The sequence below is a fragment of the Pogona vitticeps genome, chromosome 8 (genome assembly GCF_051106095.1).
Source record: "Pogona vitticeps strain Pit_001003342236 chromosome 8, PviZW2.1, whole genome shotgun sequence".
Classification (NCBI taxonomy): Eukaryota; Metazoa; Chordata; class Lepidosauria; order Squamata; family Agamidae; genus Pogona; species Pogona vitticeps.
In genome coordinates, this window is record NC_135790.1 from 21,195,894 (window position 1) to 21,216,756 (window position 20,863).

A 20,863-nucleotide genomic window follows, 5' to 3' on the forward strand; every position below is an offset into this window, starting at 1 on the left:
AGTGAACAAGCACTGAACCGGTCTCCTCTGAAGATTTTAGATGATGATGATGATGATGATAACCTTTGAACTGCAGAGCTGAACGGGACCCTACGAATCATCAGGTCCAGACATAAAGATATTCAGTTCTTCCACATAAATCCCTTTGAAATGGGGGACTATCCCTTTTTTTTTTTTAAGGGAAAATATTACCGTTCATCATTCCCGTACTCTTAGCAAGTGTATATGAATCTTAGAAATAAAAAATAAAAGAACTGCCAGCAAACAAAATGGGGGTTTGCATATTTTGTGCCTCTCTCTCTCTCTCTCTCTCTCTCTCTCTGTTTAAAGTCCCAAATTAGCAACTTTCTTGGGTCTTCTTGAGCTTTCCAATTTGATCCCATCATTATTTACAATATGCCCTTTGTTACTTATAAATGGTACTCTGCATGGACTTCTCAACTTCATGCTTTTTTTTCCTGGGTGCTCTTGATGGGGATACGGTTCATGTTAAGAAGTTTCCTGCCTTTTGGGGGGTATCAATGGCATTGCAAAGAATGGTGAAGGATGTCCCTTAATTTTGTTTTTTTGAGCTTTCACTCTGCTTTCTTCGCCATGCTCTGCAAAAGAAGTCCACCAACGCCAAACACAACTACATTAAGTTATACCTTTCACTGATTTTTCACCTACGTTTCAAGGCATATCCGCTAAGTCCACAAGGATGGAAAAAAAGAATAAACTTGAAAGCACACAATTTCTCCCCAGAACTGCGATGAAGGAAGAGCAAGAAATAGAATTTAAGAACCAACACATCAACCAAAGAAGGACGAAAAAAACCACAAGCCTTCAAGCTTCTTTCAACATATGCATTCTTGAAGGCTTTTCACAGCCGGGATCTGATGGTTATTGTGGGTTTTTGGCCGTGTTCTGAAGGTTGTTCTTTGCAATGTCAGGAAGAACAACCTCCAGAACATGAAAAACCGACAACAAGCTTCTTTCAAAAGTTTGTATAGGTTTCTGCAAGGGAGTGAATGTCAAAGATATAGGGTTGCTATCACAAAGGCCAGGTCTCATGTGGTCACCAAATGTAGCACATCGTAATAATGGTCTAGAATGAAGTTGCTGAAACTGGTCTTTAAAACTTAGGACAGGCAATGGCAGTTTGGAGATACAGGATTCGTTGACCCTGATGTACTGTAGGGGTAATGTGATATGTGACCCTTTCAAATGCATCCAGACCTTTAAAAAGTTACTTCTTTAGTGTATGACTCCTGGATTTCTCTGACCCACATCCGCCATGACCATGCTGGCAGTGGGTTATGGGTGTGTTGTTCAAACAGTAACTTTTCCAAATCCTGCACACACCCTTTTGGAGTCTAGAGAAGCAGGAAATTCTGTTGTGCTAGCTGATAACTGAGAGAATCACTCAAAGAAGGAACAATTAGCCAGAATCTTCCTGGAAGGGCAAGACATCTGACATAAGCTTGGTGTCCTTTTCATTTTTTTTAAAGCTCAGATCCCTTCAGCAATGGCATCCTGTAAAGCCCTCCTCGCATCCCAAGTACTGCAAAGCGGTAGGTTTTTCTGGGTGATGAGCATTCCCTATTTCCATCACTAACTGTCAGGAGACTTACAGGTTGCAGGATCTGAGCAGTTCCCCCCCCCTCTTACTTTACAAGTATAAAGCTCCACATAGGAGCCCTCCGCCCGCCTCTCTCTTTGTGCTGTGCTATTTAAAAGCCTTAATCCCCAAAAATATTTGTAAGGATAATATGAGCAGTGTTTGGAGGTTCCACATACCTACCTCCCCAAGACCTAGGAAATCAGCTTTAGGGCAAAGACTTGGGGATGAGGGTCAACGTTTAAAGGCTGTTTACTCTGGACAAATATCCATCCATCTGTCTGAGAGGGAATATTTACATCTGCTCATCTGTAAATAGTAGTGTGCAACTCAGGGGCCAAAGTTCCTAATGACCGGATTTCTTTTTATAATGCTCAGCAATCTGACTGTTAAAAAAACCCTAGAAACACAATGGAATCTCACCTATCTTTGTTCTTCACTGTTTCAGATCTAAGGTTGTGTCACACTCGAAATGTCCACGGTGCAGTAAGCGTTGCGAAGATCAGTTCCACTGGGTGCACAATGCACCGAAGTCGGCAGCAGGCTGACACAAACTGCTGCTGGGGGATCCAGTTCATTGACTCATTATGGGTTTGGGGGAAAGATACCAAGGCCAATGATGGGGCTTTTAGTACCAATTAGGAGAACACAACTAGATGAATAATGTATGATACAGGAGAGCGGGCAGGGGTGGAACAGTTTTAGCCGAATCAGAGGCAGAACGAGAGCTCAGAAAGTATTGCATTTTTACTAGTACAGTTCCAACATATAGTTAGTTATTGTTATGTTTAAAAGTTTAAAGCAACTCTTTACTTTTCAATATTTAAGAATTACTTTTAAATATAGAGAAATCAATGAGTTGGTTGCTTTTTGAAATCCCAGAGTGTTTGTCCATAAAACAGAAAGAACTGAGACCGTAACTCTGTAACTATAAAGGTAATAATGATCTTAGAACTGCATAGTTGGAAGGGACCCACTGAGTCCAACCCCTGTCAAGGAGGCACAGTGGGGAACTGAACTCCCAAACTCTGGACGCACAACCAGAGACCTAAACCACGGAGCTATCCAGCAGTCTTGTTTTAGATAACTAAGATAGTTGCAGCTGCACCACAAAATAAATGTAATGATCTCTTATTGCATTGCCGTTGTGTTGTAGTTTAGTCATTCTTTCATTCCTGCAAAACGGGAATTAATTGCAAGGATAAAGAAGAAGTTACTTCCAACTATGAGTTGGAGCAGAATATGTGAGAAAGGGTGAGGAGATATAGAAGTAAAGCACAACAAAGCACATACCTGTGCTGTGAGCAAGAAAAATCTGAGGATTTTGCCAGCACTGGTCAGAAGAAGCCAGTTCTAGAGGTGTGATACCAGGGGAAAGAAGGACCTCTTTGCTGGCATCTTTAGCAAGACGGGAAACAACAGCATCTGCTCACAAGGCACTGAAGTTCTTGGTCACTGCCAATAGATGTTTGGTTGGCAAATTAATTTAGGGTCAAGCAGTGATATGGCAGTCACTTGAAAGACAAGTTCATCTCACTCATCTGTGTCAAAAAAGGAGCAAAAGGGCTTTTCGGTTCAGGTTAAAACATCTTTGGCCAGAGCATGGATACCTCAATACTTTGGTTCTCTGGCTGTGGAGCCAGAGGTTGGGATTTCGATTCCCTACTGTACCTCTGTGACAGTAGATGGATTCAATTAAGCAAATATACTGCAAGGAGATTGCAGAAGAGAAGATCAGGATGTGTGGGAATGAGGGTGTGTGGAAGCAAAGAGGGACTGCACGTTTGCCCATTCACCTCTGGTGTGTTAACAATACTGGCAGAAGGGAGTACATGGATAAATCCCACAGAAGAAATTGTGTGTTTCTTTACGTGTGTGTGTATGAATTTGTCTGGCCCGATGCAGAAACCAAAGATTTGCTGTCCTCTCTTTTTATCTGTATAGTTTTCTTGGCAGTGCCCCTGAAATGAAAATAGGTAGAAGAAGGCAATTCTACAATAGGCTAAACACACTGCTTTTTTGGGTTATTGTTGTTTTTGAAGGTGGAGATTTTTTTTTTTTTTTACTTCTCTGTTTTCAGAATCACTGTTAAGCTGAATTAAAACGGAGATTCCACAAATAATTTAATTTAGAGCCTTCGCGAATATAAAGTCTTTGCAAATATAAATTTAATCTAGAGCTACATCATGAAGCAGTGGTCTTCCCAAAAGCCTTCAACAGATGTTTACTCCACATTTTTTCCCCACCTGGCATCATAAAACACGCCTTCTTGTCTTAATTGCTTGCAAGCCCCAGAAATGCTAATTATAAGATTCCACTTCAAAAGTTTTGCCTGTTGCATTGCTTCCTGTTCAGTGCTGCTGGTAGCTTGTCATTATTTACCTCTCAACTGTTCAGTGCCTGTTCCAGGTGGGAGGAGGGACTTTCAGCAATGAAAGTTCACGTCTCTGCAGAAAAGCAAAAGCTTACTATTTGAAAAGCAATGGATGGCTGTTAACCCCAGCCACACGGAACAGGGAACAATGCAACAAGCGGAGCCTAGGATGAGGAGATTTAAATCAAAGACACAGTAGCTCTTCAAGATGTTAGTGGTGCTACGCCTGTGCATGCTTTGCAGTCTAGCATCACAGTCGCCTGCTCATGGGTGGGTGGGGTGTCACTTCTGAAAAAACATGGGAAGACCACACAGAAAATACTAGAATGCAACAATTTGGCAAAGGCAGCCATCTGGATTCTGTATAAAAAGTGAATGAGGAACGGATGGCAATAGCAGTGGAAAAGGAAAATTGAGAAGCAATCTAACACAGCTGTGCTTGTGAAATCTATCTATCTATCTATCTATCTATCTATCTATCTATCTATCTATCTATCTATCTATCTATCTATCTATCTATCTATCTATCTATCTATCTATCTATCTATCTATCTATCTATCTATCTATCTATCTATCTATCTATCCATCCATCCATCCATCCATCCATCCATCCATCCATCCATCCATCCATCCATCCATCCATCCATCCATCCATCCATCCAACCAACCAACCAACCAACCAACCAACCAACCAACCAACCAACCAACCAACCAACCAACCAACCAACCAACCAACCAACCAACCAACCAACCAACCAACCAACCAACCAACCACCTACCTTCTGGCCAAAATTCATCTGTGGTGGCAAAGGCCTTTGTTGTTATTTGAAAACCTGAAGAGATCTAGCCCAGGAAGTCTTAATGAGAGGGTTCCATACCAGAAACACTTTTTGTAACTTCTGATCAAAGCCTTTGGAGTAGGCTTCTAGCTGATTATTCAGGCAAACAGTGGGTTCTTATGGAATGTAGGAACATAAAAAGCTGCCTTATATGGAGTCAGACCATTCATCCATCTTCTCTAGTGCTGTGGGTGTTGACCAGAAGTGGAAGGTTTCTGCTGGGTTTCAGGCAGGACTCATTCCATCCCTCACTGGGGACAACAGGTGTTTGAACCTGGGTATATTGCAAAGAAAGCAGATGCTTTAACATGAAGCTCTAACTGATCCCTACCAGATGGTATCTCTTCCAGGCCATAGCATAAACTTCATATTTGAAACAGAAGATGTCTACGGAGTAAATGCTTTCAGATACCTCGAACTAGTAGGGCAGCTTACATGATAAAGGGGAGGTCTCCCCACTAGGTCCTTTTGCCATTTGTACTTGAGGATCAGCTCCTTCTTGTTCTGAGATAAAAAGAATAAAAAAGTGCAATCCGAATGTATGACTCAGTACAGACCTTAGGGTGTGTGTTTGTGTATACATTGTGAATGCTGGCATACAAGAGGGGAAGTGGAAAAAGAAAGTGAAAGCAACTGCGAGACTGATAGAGCTAAGCTTGCCACAAAACCTGGTTTCTGCAGAAATTTGTTCAGCTGGAAAAAGAGGGCTCAGGAAAATCAATTCCCATTTCAGCTAAATAGGTTCAATTTCTCTTTAGCTGTTTTCTAAATACTACCCCTACAGTTACCTGGTTTGGCTTCCTTGCAGAAACAAAGCAAAACAAACAAACATTCTTGTGTTTGGGGAAGGTTGGTTTCCCAAGCAAATCCAGGAGGGCTTTGCTATGGGCAAAGGTGGGAAATATAGATCGGTCTGGAGTACAGCTCCCATAATTCTCCAGACTGTGCTATTCTGGTGAATCTGGGCACTTGTAAACCCCCCACTCCAAATCTTTCTGAATTGTTGGATGCGCTGGATAGCTTCGTGGTTTAGCTATCTACTTGGGAGTTTGATTCCCCCAGCGCACCTCCTTGACAGGGACTGGACCCAATGATCCATAGGGTCCCTTCCAGCTCTGCATTTCTAAGAGGACAAGGATGATCATCATCCAGTTCTTGTTGGCCATTCAAGTGCAGTGAAACCTAGTCTTGATTGATACAAGTGTGAGAAAGCCCAGCAATATTTTGACTTACTCCTCAACTGGGTAAGAGGCAGGCAGAGGGCTGTGACCATAACAGGGAGTTTATGAAAGCTTGGGCTAGAACCCTCCATCTATATACCTTCGTGTATAAAGCAAAGTGTCAGAGGTACATTGATAAGGGACAAATCCTGCAGAACTAGGAGAAGCCTATGTCTGATTAATTGAATATTTTCCCCTTCTTTCTATGGCTCATTAGTTTCTCATTTCCTTCCTAGACAAACATGCATAGGCACCCTTCAGTCTCGAGAGACTATGGTAACATGCTCTGAATCAAGGAGCGTCCTCTCCAGAGCATGAAGCCCGGGTAAGGTAATATGGAGGGTAGGCTGTTACCCAAGCAGCAGATCCCCCCTCTCCACATTGCTGAAATGGTCCAATGGAAAGGCAAGAGCCAATACAACTGGTTCCAGCAATGTCGCAGGAGTTGGCAGAACGACACATGCTGCCTTTGGGACTCCAGCTCTGGATTTTGCCTCAAGGTTAACTCCTGAGTGGATATAGTCACAAGGCAGTGGAGGTTTGAAATCAGAGTTTTTCTTCTCCTAGGTGGGCTGCCTTCCATGGCTGATGAGCCCTACCTATCCGGCAGACAAACATCAGGGTTTTTTTTTTGAACTAGGGATAGCAGAGATGGGTCAGACAACACTGCTGTACCTTATGGTGACTGAGGTCTGCAGAACTGATGGCTCTTGGGAAACAGATGACTCAATATCTGGTATCATATATATCCAGTGGTACACAGCCCTGCCTGTAACATGCTTGTCAATAATGCTCTGACCCAGGATGCATTTCATTCCCATTCCCATGCCCTTGTTTTACCTTTGACCTTAGATGACCCTGCCAGCATTGTTTTGTTCTAGGTGGTCCCATTTTCCCTTTGTATCCCTGCTTGTAAATGGTAGCTTGGAATTTCAGCAGTTTTACTAGCCGCCTGGGGGCGTATTAAAGTAAGATTGAAAAAGCACTTCAAGACAACCAAGGCAATCAAAACATGCACTTTGTTCTAGGAGCACCTTTCATCTGAGGAGGAGAAGTGAGCAGCAAAGCACCTAATAAATTCAAACACTACATGTGTGTGTTCAGTGGGGGGGTCTAAAGTCTCCTGAAATGGTCTGAGGCCATGTTTAGAAAGAGTGCTTGGTAATGAAAGCTAATTGAGGTAGACTTTGACCAAACTCTTCCTGCAGTTTCCTAAAAAGCATGATGACTCAAAGGAGTCTCCAGTTAAAATAGCATGATCTGATATCGGGCATATACACTGTAAGATGTTCTAAGTGTCTTTATTTGTCCCTCCAGTGTTTGTACGCAGGTGGATATTTGGATAAATAATAAAGCTGGTAGCTTTATTGATCGATGTTCTTGGCGGAAGTGTTGAACACTGAAGAACTGATCTTCCCAGTTGGTCAAGAACAGTAGTTCTCAACCTTGGGTCCCCAGATGTTCTTGGACTAAAACTCCCAGAAGCCTTCACTACTAGCTGTGCTGGCCAGGATTTCTGGGAGATGTAGTCCAAGAACATCTGGGGACCCAAGGTTGGCCACTCCTCATAGGGTATCCAGGACATTAAATCTTTCCTTTCTCCTTGCCCCTGGACACCCTAATTGAAGTACACTGGAAAAGGGTGCTGCCATGCCTCTCTTGAAGCCTTGACATTTATTTTTGTCTTTTCCATAACCTGGAAGAATTGCCTTTCAGGACTTTCAGGACTATAGCCATGGCCATGATGGGAACTGTAGTCCAAAATGCATATTTTCTGTACTGACTGGGCATTGTAATATATATACAAAACATATCAAAGGTGGCGTTACTTCAAATGGCACATCATCAGACTATGGAACTGGCTATTTGCTATTAAAATATGTGGTTTGCTTATTAACTTCTTGATGATGTTAAAGGTGCATTAGGGAAGTTAATGGAGGATAAGGTTATTGAGGGCTGCTAGAGATGATCCTGCATGCTCTCTCCGGGGTTGGAGGTATCATGATCCTCAGCATCATACCCTAGACAGCATCGGCCTTCACATCCTATCTGTCAGCTTCCAAGAAGCACTAGCTTGATCAGTGAGAGAAACCAGTTGCTTGACCAGAAGGCAAACCTTTGGTATGACTGAACCAGTAGGGTACTTCTTCAGATTCACCATTTTCCACTCACTTCTTTAATTGGTCTAAACAAGAGCCTTGGGATTTCATAGACTCGTGGTGGAACATAGGAACATAAGAAGCTGCCTTATATGGAGTCAGACCAGTCATCTATCTAGCCTAGTGCTGTGGATGTTGACTGGAAGTCCCCCCCCTGCCACTAAAAAGGATTTACAGGCTGCCCATGCTATCCTCTTAGCTAGAAGAGGGCTACCTGTGGCCCTGTAGACATTTTTAGATTGCAGATCCTATGGTGTCCCCCGCTGATGGTCCTTTTCAGTTGGGGGCAGTTTGCAGTTTAACAACCCCGGGAGGGCCACCAGTTGCTCAGCCCAATCTAGGCAAAGACAAAGATTGAAAATGTTCCTATTTGGGGACTACAGCTCCCAGAGTACCTCAGTCAGCATGGTCAATGGTTAGGAGCTAGGTAAAGGGAAAGGTTCCCCTTGACAATTTGTCCAGTCGTTTCCGACTCTAGGGCATGGTGCTCATCCCCATTTCCAAGCCGTAGACCCAGTGTTGGACCAAAGACAATCTTCCGTGGTCACGTGGCCAGCACGACTAGAAACGGAATGCCATTACCTTCCCACCGAGGTGGTACCTATTTATCTACTTGCATTTGCATGCTTTCGAATTGCTAGGTTGGCAGGAGCTGGGACAAGCAACGGGAGCGTGGATTCCATCTTATGACTGCAGGTCTTCTTACCTTGCAGCACAGAGGCTTCTGCAGTTTAACCCGCAGCACCACCATGTCCCGGTTAGTAGCCACATAGTCCCCCCCCCCCCCAAAGGAACTGTTCCATGTCTGGCAACAGCCTACACATTCAAATGGAGCAGAACATTTACAATCTGCTGTTTTTCTCTTATCACAGTGATTCACCCAAGGATAATTATGAACACATGCTGATTTCTGAAGTTTTACTTCATCAGCTCCAAGTTGAACTCAGGGTTGTTGTTTTTTTTAGTTGTAAGTAACAATCACAACTCTTCAAAACCACCACAAGATGTCAGTGTTGTCTTGCTGTCTCTTTGGCATACGCCAAAAAACGTGGGTAAAATGCAAGCAAAAAAGTGTAAGGAGAAGCATAATCAAAAAAGTTACCAATTAATTGCATGTATTAGATATTTCTTGCTTTGTGAAAGACAATGCAACAAAATTCTGCTGATAATGAAATGCTAACTAAATTGCACTCTCTTTCAACAACTGCACAATTATCAGACCGTAATCTGATTCATTAACTATATAACATAACCCATTAATCTATTGCATTCATCTGAATGTTGGTAAACACTGTATTTCTGAAGCAAGGAACATATATTTAAATGTTGAAATCATAAGTTACAGTGTGCTTATGTTAATATGCTCTTTATCTTAGCTTATCTGTCCTTCTTGTTGCAAATTCATTGATTAAATCAATAAATATTTTACTTTGGGCGCAGAACCACTAATTTCAGATCCATGGAAGAGGAAGGGTGTGGAGAGGGAGAAAGGATGGAAAGGGTAGAGAACAGCAGGTTCCTTGTATTGCCCTTTAAAAGAAGGGGGTCTGTTCTCTTTGCCTTTTGAAAGAACTTCATTCACTTCTTTCCCCTGTGGAAGCCACTGAGATATGTCTTTTGGCAGATGGGGAAAAAATGGAAAAAAAAATAGCAGGGTAACAATGAGCTTGGCAGCTGTTTTTGCCCTGGCCAGAAGCCCTTTTGTCCAACCTGCACTATTGAGTCAATGACCTGGCCTTGCTGTTTTCAGCTCCCTATTTGTGGGAATGTTTTTCTCCCCAGTGAGAACCAAAAATGCACAAATACCACCATGGTTGTGGACATAGGTTGGGTTCAAGTGTCTCTGAATGGACGCATGACAGGCTGGCCTGAATCTGTGCATCCTTCATTTGTGCATGATTGGGTCCAAAGTACTTAAGGGCTGATGTCATCAGGGATAGGGATAGGGTTCAGGCCCACACTCTAATGCTGTGTCTTTTCAGTGTGTCTCATGGAAGTCAGTGGAGAGAACAGTTTTGGTAGGAGAAGAGCCACTTGCTATACTAAGAAAGGCTAATCACTGTAGGAGTATCACACAGATCTGTAGCCCTATTCTTTCCATAGCCCAGAGGTGAGTTATTTGCTTTCTTCTAAGGGTCACATTTCCTTACTGGCAATCCCTTTGGGATTTCAGTCTGGCAGTGAGCAGTACTGAGACCAGCAGGGGCTATGGCTATACTGTATCCCTAAATAGGTGAACTGGACAGCTCTCTCCCTTCCCTGCTTGCTACCTTCTCCCTCTCCCTTAAATGTCCATCTTGCAGATATCAGAACGTCTTGCTTGGAGAAGACTTCTGAAGTTAGGATAAGGGCAGTGTGAGCTCAATTTGAGGGCTGTAGCTTGCCTCAGACAGTCAGGATGATGGGCATTGTGCTAGGTTTGAGGAAAAGTGGTCCTGGAAATAAACTTGTAGGGTTATTCCATGCATGTTTTTCCAGAACCTCCACTGTGTTTAAAGAGCTTTAGCCTCTAATAACAGTGTGTTGGGCTGCTGTTTCAATGTCACAATTATCATCATTGTTCAGATTGAGAGGTGTCCACCTTTTATTTTAAATAACCAGTAGGGGGAACTCTTGTCTTTTCATAATTTAGCAGAATGTGGTTTACTAAACTTCCTGAACAAACAGCATGCCCCTCCTTGCACCATCCTCTGTGATTTGGTATCATCTACAAACTTGGCCATCTTGCTGTTCAACCTTGACTCTAAATCAAAACCAAAAGATTAAAAACCACCAACCCCAATAAATATCCTTTGGGATCATCTTTCTTCCTTGTTAAATGAGTTGTATCATGTTAACAGATCTGTCAGTACACTGATAACCTTCTGCCATTTAACCCGTGACTAATATTTAAGCAGATTCTTTTCATTCCGCAGTGGGCAATATGGTCATTTTGGGGTGGGATGGGGGACTAGATAGATAGCACTTACTTGAAGATCTCAAGCAACGGACATGTGTCACTAAGGATTATCCTTAAAATAAAGGCTATGTTGGAGGGCAGATTAAGTTATCTGGCTGCCAAGTGTCATCCTTACGTGGGTGAGATTAGAACTGGGTAAGACAATTATTATTATTTTAAATTTTTCTATTAGGCATTCTTCAGTCTCGGAAGACTATGGTAACGTGCTCTGTATGAAGGACTTGGAACAGCATCTAGTGTGGCTGAGAAGGCCAATTCTAGAGTGACAATCTCTTCCACACTGAAGACAAATCCAATCTGTCCCCTGTCCAGCTCCCTGGTTTTGCTGCTTTTGTGACTGCCTCTTTGCCTTGGCCTGCTGGACAAGGGTCTCTTCAAATTGGGAGAGGCCGTGATGCAATGCCTGCCTTCAGGCTGAACGCTCGGATGTCAGGGTTTCCCATCTGTTGAGGTCCATTTCCAAGGCCTTCAGATCCCACTTGCAGATATCCTTGTATCGCAGCCGTGGTCTCCCTCTGGGGTGATTTCCCTGCACTAATTCTCCATACAGGAGATCCTTTGGAATCTGACCATCAGCCATTCTCACGACGTGCCCAAGCGCTTATTTTAAATAAGTGCTTACTAATACTTGAAAATTTGTGCAAAATTTGAAAGAACAGCTTGAGACTTACAAAATTTTGCACATGAAATAACGCAAACATGAGAGATTTTGTCTAGCCAGGAAGAAGGTTCTGAGCTCCTACTTCTCAGAAATCTGCTGGGGAATCTCTGCAATTTTTTTTTTGGGGGGGGGCATCTCAGTAGTGCTAAATTAGATCTGCAATTTTTTAAATTTCTCTTTCTTTCGCCCCTAAAAGGCTCACCGTTTTCAACAACTACATGACGGGCGGTTACAACCTGACCTTTCTTCTGCACGTTGGGGATAGATTGAATGGTTAGAAATTCCACTTAGCTCATCTCTTCTTCTTTTAATTAAAAAGGATGTCCAACTTTTGTAACTTCGACAGAGCGAACATGCTACATTTTTAGAAAAAAAAATCAAAAACTGGAGAAAGCAACATTTGAGAGCTTTGTCCATCCTTGAGAAAGATACCCCTAGTTCATCCTTCCACTGCAAATACCTTCGGAAACCTCTAAGAAAAAGAAACCTCATATTTCGATTAAATGTCGAGGACTGATGTTTTGTGTTTCTTAATTGGCTGAGTCCTGGTGTTCTGTGACACATTCAAATGTCATCTAAATACAGAGTTAGAAAGGTACAGACAGTGAAAACAGGCCACTGGTCTGGGTTGTATCTGCTTCCTTGGTATTCAGGTTGAGAGCATGCTGTGAGCCAGGTTTGTTCCAGATGTGTAAACTCTGAGCAACCTTTTGTGGTCTGTTGCTTTGCAGTATCACACAAGCGAGTTTCCTTTGACACAAACTGGGATCTACTCACGCGTTTCCAACTGGAATGCTCAGCAAGGGGCTTATGAATGAACTCTGTACAGAATAGGTGTGTACAATATTATATCGATATTAGCTGGACACTCTCAAACCTCAGTGCAGGGTGTCTCACTCCCAGCTCCAACAACTGGGCTGATTCCTGTGCTGTATAAACGAAAGGCCTTTTGTTATTGCAGCAATCATAAAATGTAGTTTGGCCAAGTTCACCTCTTAAAATAGGTGTGGGGAAGCTTTGCTTCTCTAGATGTTTAGAATGATGATTCCCAAAGCCAATCACCACTGGCCTTATTGACTAGGGCTTCTGAGAGAGGAATTCCAAAATGCCTGGAGGGCCACAAGCATTCACACACAATTATAACCCCCCCCCCAATGGTTTGATAGAGAACAACACCATTACTTGGGGCTGCCTTGCATCTGAAATCAGCATAACATCATTATGTCCAACCTCAGGTAGGAAAACAATGAGAAGAAGAGGAGTAACAAAATCACCACTCTTCTCCTCAAAGCAATTCAATTCCAGGGATCCAACTGTGAGCAATCCAAAAAATTTAACGGTAGATTTTGTAGGCCATTGCTTTCTCCTCAGACCCATGGTGTAGTACTAGGAATGGTTTAAGACATGTTTAGGAGGCTTTAGAATACTATTACTAAAAAAAAGTGCATTATTCTAACAGAATCTATCTATCTATCTATCTATCTATCTATCTATCTATCTATCTATCTATCTATCTATCTATCTATCTATCTATCTATCTATCTATCTATCTATCTATCTATCTATCTATCTATCTATCTATCTATCTATCTATCTATCTATCTATCTATCTATCGTTCTATATATTTTTGAGTCCACTCATAATCTGAGGTTGTGAACTATAGCTCATTTACTTAAATCTGGCACTGCAAGGGGGATTTTTTGAGCAATGTGATAGGAACAGAAGATATAGCATGCACGGGACGGGAGAGTACTGATGGAGTTTGCTTTGTGATATGTCCGAGGCAAATTTTCTCAGTTGTCTCTCCCCTCTCATTGGGTAGCTTCCATCCAGAACACATTCTTACTTGTGTCCTTTGAATTTGATAGTTTGTGGATGCAGGCATAAAATTGACATTCAGGTGGAGCTTATGAAATGCACTGAGATAGTAGAGGAATGAAGACATGGTCATAGGAACATCTGATGGTCCCTTTTGGTCTAGGTTCCAGGATTATTTTATGCTAGTTATTATTCAGCATAAAATAATTGTGTATTGTTATTATGATTCCGGGAGATTTCCCTCTTTCTGCTCCCCATAGTGGCTTAGAAGATTCCCCCAGAAAGCCCCCAAGCATAGGAATGGTCAAGACCCTTTATTCACTTTTCCTTACAGCAACTTGTCTGTTGTATCAGGATACCTCTAAATAAGGGGGTGGTAAACAGCTTCTGTGTATTCTCTACCGAGAAAATCCTGGACATGGTCCCATAAGTCAGAACTGACTTGATAACACACATTATTTTCTAGCCACTAGGACAAATGCAAAGTCTCAGAAAGTTTAAACTCTCCAGAATCCCCCAGTTTGGAAAAGTCTTTCAAACCCCAGAGAGTTGTTGAGCATCTAAGAGTCAAACAGACCAGCCATTGGACCAAAGTTTGGAAATGACCATTGGATGTGCTGGCTAGGAATTCTGGGAGTTTGTCTCCTTCCCAGACTCACTAATATAACTTTTCATCAACCTTTCCTCACTTTTGGATTTGCCTGCTGTCCTGTAAAAACGATCTAAAGTAACTGACAGTGCACTCGACACAGTCAACTCTGTTACATTTTATGCAGCTGTGATCTAGATCCATTTGTTAGTCTCAGACTGAGTAGAACTACAGAAGCAGTGGAATTTATGTACGTGTTGACTTGCCAAGTTCCCACTGATCCAATGGGCCTACCCTAGTTGGGACTAACATCTGGATTTAGATCAAAGGAGCTGTGCTCTCTTAGAACTCTCGTCAGTCAAGAGAACAATTTTGGAAAGGAATAGCACCCACATTCCTTGGATAGTACATTCTGCAATAGAAGAATAATGTTGAATTAGTCCTCACATGTATTGAATGTCTATGATGTAAGGGTCAATTTGAACTACTTCGTTCACATTTATTCATTCTTCAAATGGATTCTCAGCAGCCCTTGAAAAAAAAACTCCTGCACAGCTATTGATGCATTGCAGCAGTCTCAGTTTGAAGCCAATGGAAAAAAAAATCTGCACACCCTCATGAAGATACTGACGTAATGAAAACACACTTTCCTCAGACTTGGCACCTTAAATGTTGCCCATTGAGTTATTCACTGGCAAACCTGCTTAGCTTTAAATCCTTATTTTGGTAAAAGACTGGCATTTCAGCTACACTTTAAACCACTTAGCCATGTTATTTGACCACAGAGGAAGAGTCTTACTTACTGGAAGTATATCATCCTGATTTTGTATTCAGTTTCTTTGAGATGATGCATAAAGACTCTTTACAAGATGAATCAATTATCCAGGAAGTGGAGTGATGGTAAAGTTCTGCTGGGAGGCCTATTGCCCTTTTAATATAACGCTTCTTAGAACTATGTTGGCATAACCAGTACAACCATCTCTCCCCTCATAGATTACTGACAATCTTGCAGCTGCCTTATTTGGTGACCATTTTCAGGAACTCAGAAAATGGAGGAGAGTGTGTTGCAGTTGCTAGGCAACTCCAGAATGTGCTTTTCAATCATGAAGGCAACTGAGGAGCATCTCTTGTGACTGCCTAGCAATTGTTAGGTGCTCCCAACATGCCTGTATTAGTCTATGTTGAACAGCTGGCTTGTTAATGGCAAGACTGAGAAAAATGTAACACAAGGTAGAGTTATAGGAAGTGATACCATTAACCATTGAATTAATGCAGGAAAGGAGCCCTCTCACATGTGTTTATATGGGTAATTAAAATGATTAAAATGTGCATCTGGAATGTGGCCCTCCAGATGCTGCTGGTCTGCCTTTCCTGGCATTCCTCACCACTAGCTAAGCTGGCACCGATGGGGTTTGCAGTCCAGAAGCTCCTGGGGGACCACATTTTGTTCACAATCCCCCCTCCCCGGTCTAAAGTGTATATTGTAAGTAATATGGCAAACAGGTGTCTTGAAAACATATGAAATAGCTTGGGGTCCTACTTAGGCACTCAGGTTTAGTGGCAACCCACTGAATGATGAATTAGAGCATGAAGAACTTATTTTTTGATTGCAATGCCCAGAATCATCCATCAGATACTTTTAAAAAAACCTATAAGACACAGAATCATGGTAACCGGACTTCTTTCTTGTTAAGACATAAGACATAAGAAATTTATTTGTCATTGCACTCACAAGTGGGTGCAACGAAATGAAGTGCTCTTCCCCAAGGTAAAACTGGACAACACCACTACAAAAAAAAAGTTAAAAATATACACAACACTCACCATACAAATATAAATACCCCGTTTCTCCCAGCAATTAAAATTCCACCAAAAATTTATGACCCCACATTTAAACTCAATACTGCACTTGGGTAAAAGCTCTTCTTGAATCTGCTTGTCCTTGCTTTCAATACCCTAAATTTCCTTCCCGATGGTAATAATTTAAAGAGCTGATGTCCCAGATGAGAGGAGTCTTTTAGTATGTTAGATATCTTCCTCTTACATCTGTTCTTATACAATTCTTCCAAAGAGGGGAGTGAACAGCCAATGATGTTTTGGGCCGTCTTAATCACACTTAATCTCTGGCACTGTGCAGCTCGTGAACCATACACAGAGACAGTAGGATAATATGCTCTCAATCGAACTCCGATAGAAGGTAGTTAACAAACTCTCAGTCAATTGCTGCTTTCTAAGAGTCCTTAGGAAATACAACCGTTGTTGCACCTTCCTGATTAACGCAGCGGTGTTTGCACTCCAAGTCAGGTCATTTGTTATGATGGTCCCAAGAAACTTACATTCAACCACCTGTTCCACACAAACTCCATCTATATACAGTGGCTGAATGTCTGCTCTTTTTTTCCTATAGTCCACTATAAATTCCTTGGTTTTTTGGATGTTAAATAGAAGATTGTTTTTTTTGCACCAGCGGGATAGCTGTAATACCTCATCCCGATACGCAGACTCATCATCCCCAGAAATAAGTCCTACTAGTGTAGTGTCGTCTGCAAATTTGATAATTCTATTACTGGGATGGTTATTGGTGCAAACCGATGAATAAATGGAGAACAGTAGTGGACTAAGGACACAACCTTGTGGAGTGCCAGTGCTGAGTATCTTGTCAGTAGAGATGTAAGGTGAAACATTTCGCTACTCATCCAAGTAGATTCTTCAGTCTGAGGAGAGTTGGCAGGAGACCCCGGATAGATCTTCCATGTTGGTTTCATTGAATGGGCTCGTTAGATGTACAAAGGACCAGGCGGAAGTGAAACCAAGGTGGAGGATCTATCAGGAGTCTCCTACCAATTCCCCTCAGGCTGAAGAAGCTATTTGGATGAGGAGCTTATTTCAACTTAATAAGAAAGAAGTCCAGTCACCATGACTCAACTTCCAGATAACCTCACCTGGATGACTGAGAATCTTCATGGATATAACACAGTATTCTGAAAGCTGTAGACCAAAATAGGAGATTTACCAGGCTCTGTGACAACTTCACTCTGATTGATCTGTAATACATTAAGACACTTCTAGCTGAGGAGTGGGTAACTTTGATGGGGCTGGAACTACCGGTTTGCTCCAGCACCCCCTCAGGGCCACTGCAGGACTAAATTGGCCAGAAATACAGCCAGTTTGCATCACAACAGGAAGTGTCAAGATGCCCACTTTTGGTCCCCCCCCCGTCACCCCTGCACTGGGGGACTGTAACCCTTTGCTTCCTGGAACATATTTCCCCTTTGTTTTTCTATGTATTCCCATGGTGTGGTAGAAAGCAGTTAAAAACAGTGTTGAGGAAAGCATGTTGACACCTCTGATCTAAGCAGAGGCTGAGAAGACTCAAGGTAGGTAGAAAGGATGCTAGGTATTCTGTGAGGAAGCAAGAAATGCAAGAAAAATAGCTAGAACTCTGTCTTGTCCTGTGGTTATAGAGGATGGATGTAGGTCAGTTAATATACTAGTAACTTAGTGCTCCTTATCATCATGATTGACATACACTCACCATCAAGGAAATCCCAAACAGTCAAAGAAGCTCTCTTGAACTATACAGTATATCAACCAATCAGTTCAAGCAGCTTTCATTTTCTTCTGGAGCAAGCCTTTTGCAAAGTGAACAGCTCTTAATTGTCCATTCCAGACCAGATTATCCAAAAACTGTTTTGCAATACAACAGGAATTGTTCACAACACTATTTGCCTGCTCACATCCAAAGTAAAGTGAGAATTACAACTAAGTCTAGAGGCAACAGAGAAGCCTGAGGGAAACATCAAATTACATAATCGTTCCTGTTAGTTGAACAGTGTCTGCGATTTGACTCTGTGAGCCTTGATTCCACTGTACGGCTGTTTTTGTTAAAAAAACAAAAAAACTCCAAACACACTGCAGTGTCTGAATATGACAGACATCCTTGCAGTCTCTATGTGGACACATATCTAACAGTGTGACTATCTAGTGAGGGAAATGCAAAATCACTTGCATTCATTTGCCATTTTGTCCCAATGGCGAATTTAGGTTTCCCCGGGTCTCTCTGCATTAACTGGGACCACAATGAGAGAGAAGAAGCCTTGTTTACAGCTTGTTTGCAACTCTGTTTATAGCCCAGCAGGTGGGGTGGTTAAAAGGCCATAATAATTTTGTTGTTAATAATGTTGGCTAATAAACCATAAAGGTTTTCTCCTCTTATTAGCTTTGCTTTAGGCTGTTTAAAAAAGAAATAAGCTTTGCTGTCCTTTAACTTTTTTTTAAAGGAAGAAAAAGAAAGAAAAAGCTTGCTCCACCACTGAGACTACATATATATAAATAGAAGTCTCAGTAGAGGAGGAGAAAAACTATAGATTTTTTTTTGGGGGGGGGAATCTGGGCTGATTCACATTTGCTTTGTGTCAGATGGTCCTGTATTATTTCCTATATTTTCTTCCACTGTATTTGCACCCTCAGAGAATCAGGTGTGGCAATAGCTGCTTTGGCTTATGTGTTAGGTAGCCAATGCAGATTTAATTGGTTGTAATAGTTGAAATGTTCCCTAAGCTGGCTCTCCTTTAAGAGAAGTAAGGCTGATGCCCATTGCGTTGGTAGAATAGACTAGCAAATGGAAATGAAGTTAAACCAACAGTACACGGGGCTAACTCTCAGGGTGTGATCACATGGGGAAATAGATCACAATTTGGCCCACTTGTGGATGGTCCACTGCAATCTATTTTCCAGTGATCACATGACACATGGGGAAATACATTCCAGCCTGACCCCAATCTTTTTTTGGATCAGCTATAGGGTGTATGGAAAAGACCCTGATGTTGGGAAAGTGTGAGGGCAAGAGGAGAAGGGGACAACAGAGGGCGAGATGGTTGGACAGTGTCATCGAAGCGACCAACATGAATTTGACCCAACTCTGGGAGGCAGTGGAAGACAGGAGGGCCTGGCGTGCTCTGGTCCGTGGGGTCACGAAGAGTCGGACATAACTTAATGACTAAACAACAACAACATAGGGTGTATACTTTTAGGGGTCAGGTTAGAAAGATTTCCTGGCAGACAGAAGGGCTGCTTTAAGGAAGATTGCTTGTGTTAAAGCTGTCCCTTCTGATTCAATCAAGCCTGCGCTATTGCAGCCATCTGATCGCACCCTCCTGCTCATTTTGTTCCCTTCCTCCTCCATTGCAATGACACCGTAGCACAACACCTTGACATTTAATCTGTCATTGAATAACAACGTTTTCTGTAACCATAATATCAGGGTAGAGTCTACTTAGTATCTGGATGGGGAGGCTGTCAGGGAACAGCAGCTGCAGCAACAACAAAAACAACATGCTACCCAATTAATTCCAATGTATGTGACCATTTCCAGGGTTTTCTTGGTAGAAATTACTCAGAAGTGGTTTACCTTTCCCTTCCCTGGGGGTGGGGTGGGTGGGTGTCCTGGGACTGTGCAGCTTGCCCAAGGTCACACAGGCTGGCTCTTTTTTCTAAGAACCATAGTAAGGAAATGAACTCAGAACCATCCTTGTAAAGGACCATCCTTGCTGATCCTTCTGTAAGTCCTTGGCTCTAGGAGAAGGAAGGCAGTGGCTCCCACTTCTCTTGGGCTGGGATCCAGCTGCTGCTGCTGCTGCCAGCCTTTGACTGCAGACAAGCGGAGCAGAGAGGCAAAGCCAACATTTCCTTGGCGTGTCAAGGCCTTCCCAGACTATCTTTGGCTTGGAGCTCTTGAAAAGAGCTATATTAAACCAGAGTTGTCGCTGCTCTGAAATGAAAATGGAGACGAGATCTCTGGATTTTTCTCATCTCTTTTTCCCCCCCTTCTTTTTATTATTGGAACAAAAGTCTGAAAGAGGTTGAAATGTTTCTTTGCCCTGAGGAAGTTATCAAGACGGTGGGAGTGAAGGTGGTGTGTGTGTGTGTGTGTGTGTGTGTGTGTGTGTGTGTGTGTGTGTGTGTGTGTGTGTGTGTGTGTGTGTGAGAGAGAGAGAGAGAGAGAGAGAGAGAGAGAGAGTGTTGAGGGAAAAAGGAACTGCTGCCCATAAATGATGCCATGATTTCCAGATTTGGACAGGAAAATCTGGATTTTGAATGGAGAGCAGGAGATAAAAATCTGGATTTGGGAAGTGGATCAGATATAGCTTGTTATGTTCCAGTCCCAACTGATCCTAGCTTTGCAACTGAAATCTCAGTTGCTCTTGGAGCTGTGGGAGATTCCTATGGAAAAAAAATGCTACACAGCTGTAGGGCGTTAAATAAGTGATCTATGCAATCTCGTTGGGCAACCAATCTACTCCAAGTTTATGAACTGATTAAACGTCATGGTTTTTGAGTGAAGATAAATGGATTAAAATGACTATTATGCTCCCTTATATAAACAGGTGGCAGTTTGAGGACACAAAAGGAAGAAAATGAAGTAACGACGCAGGAATGTTGTTTCAGCCCTCAACTTGCGCTTTTTTTTTTCCAGCTGAAATCAGATTTTGGTGGCGAAAGCGGCATTTTGCCACTGATGCTTGAATGCTTCTCCAGATGTGCCTCTCTTTCAAAAATAGAAACCCACAGGCGCGATCACAAATGTTTGCTCTGAAATTAAAAGTTCGGGATGTGATCTGAATATGAATTTTAATTCCCGTT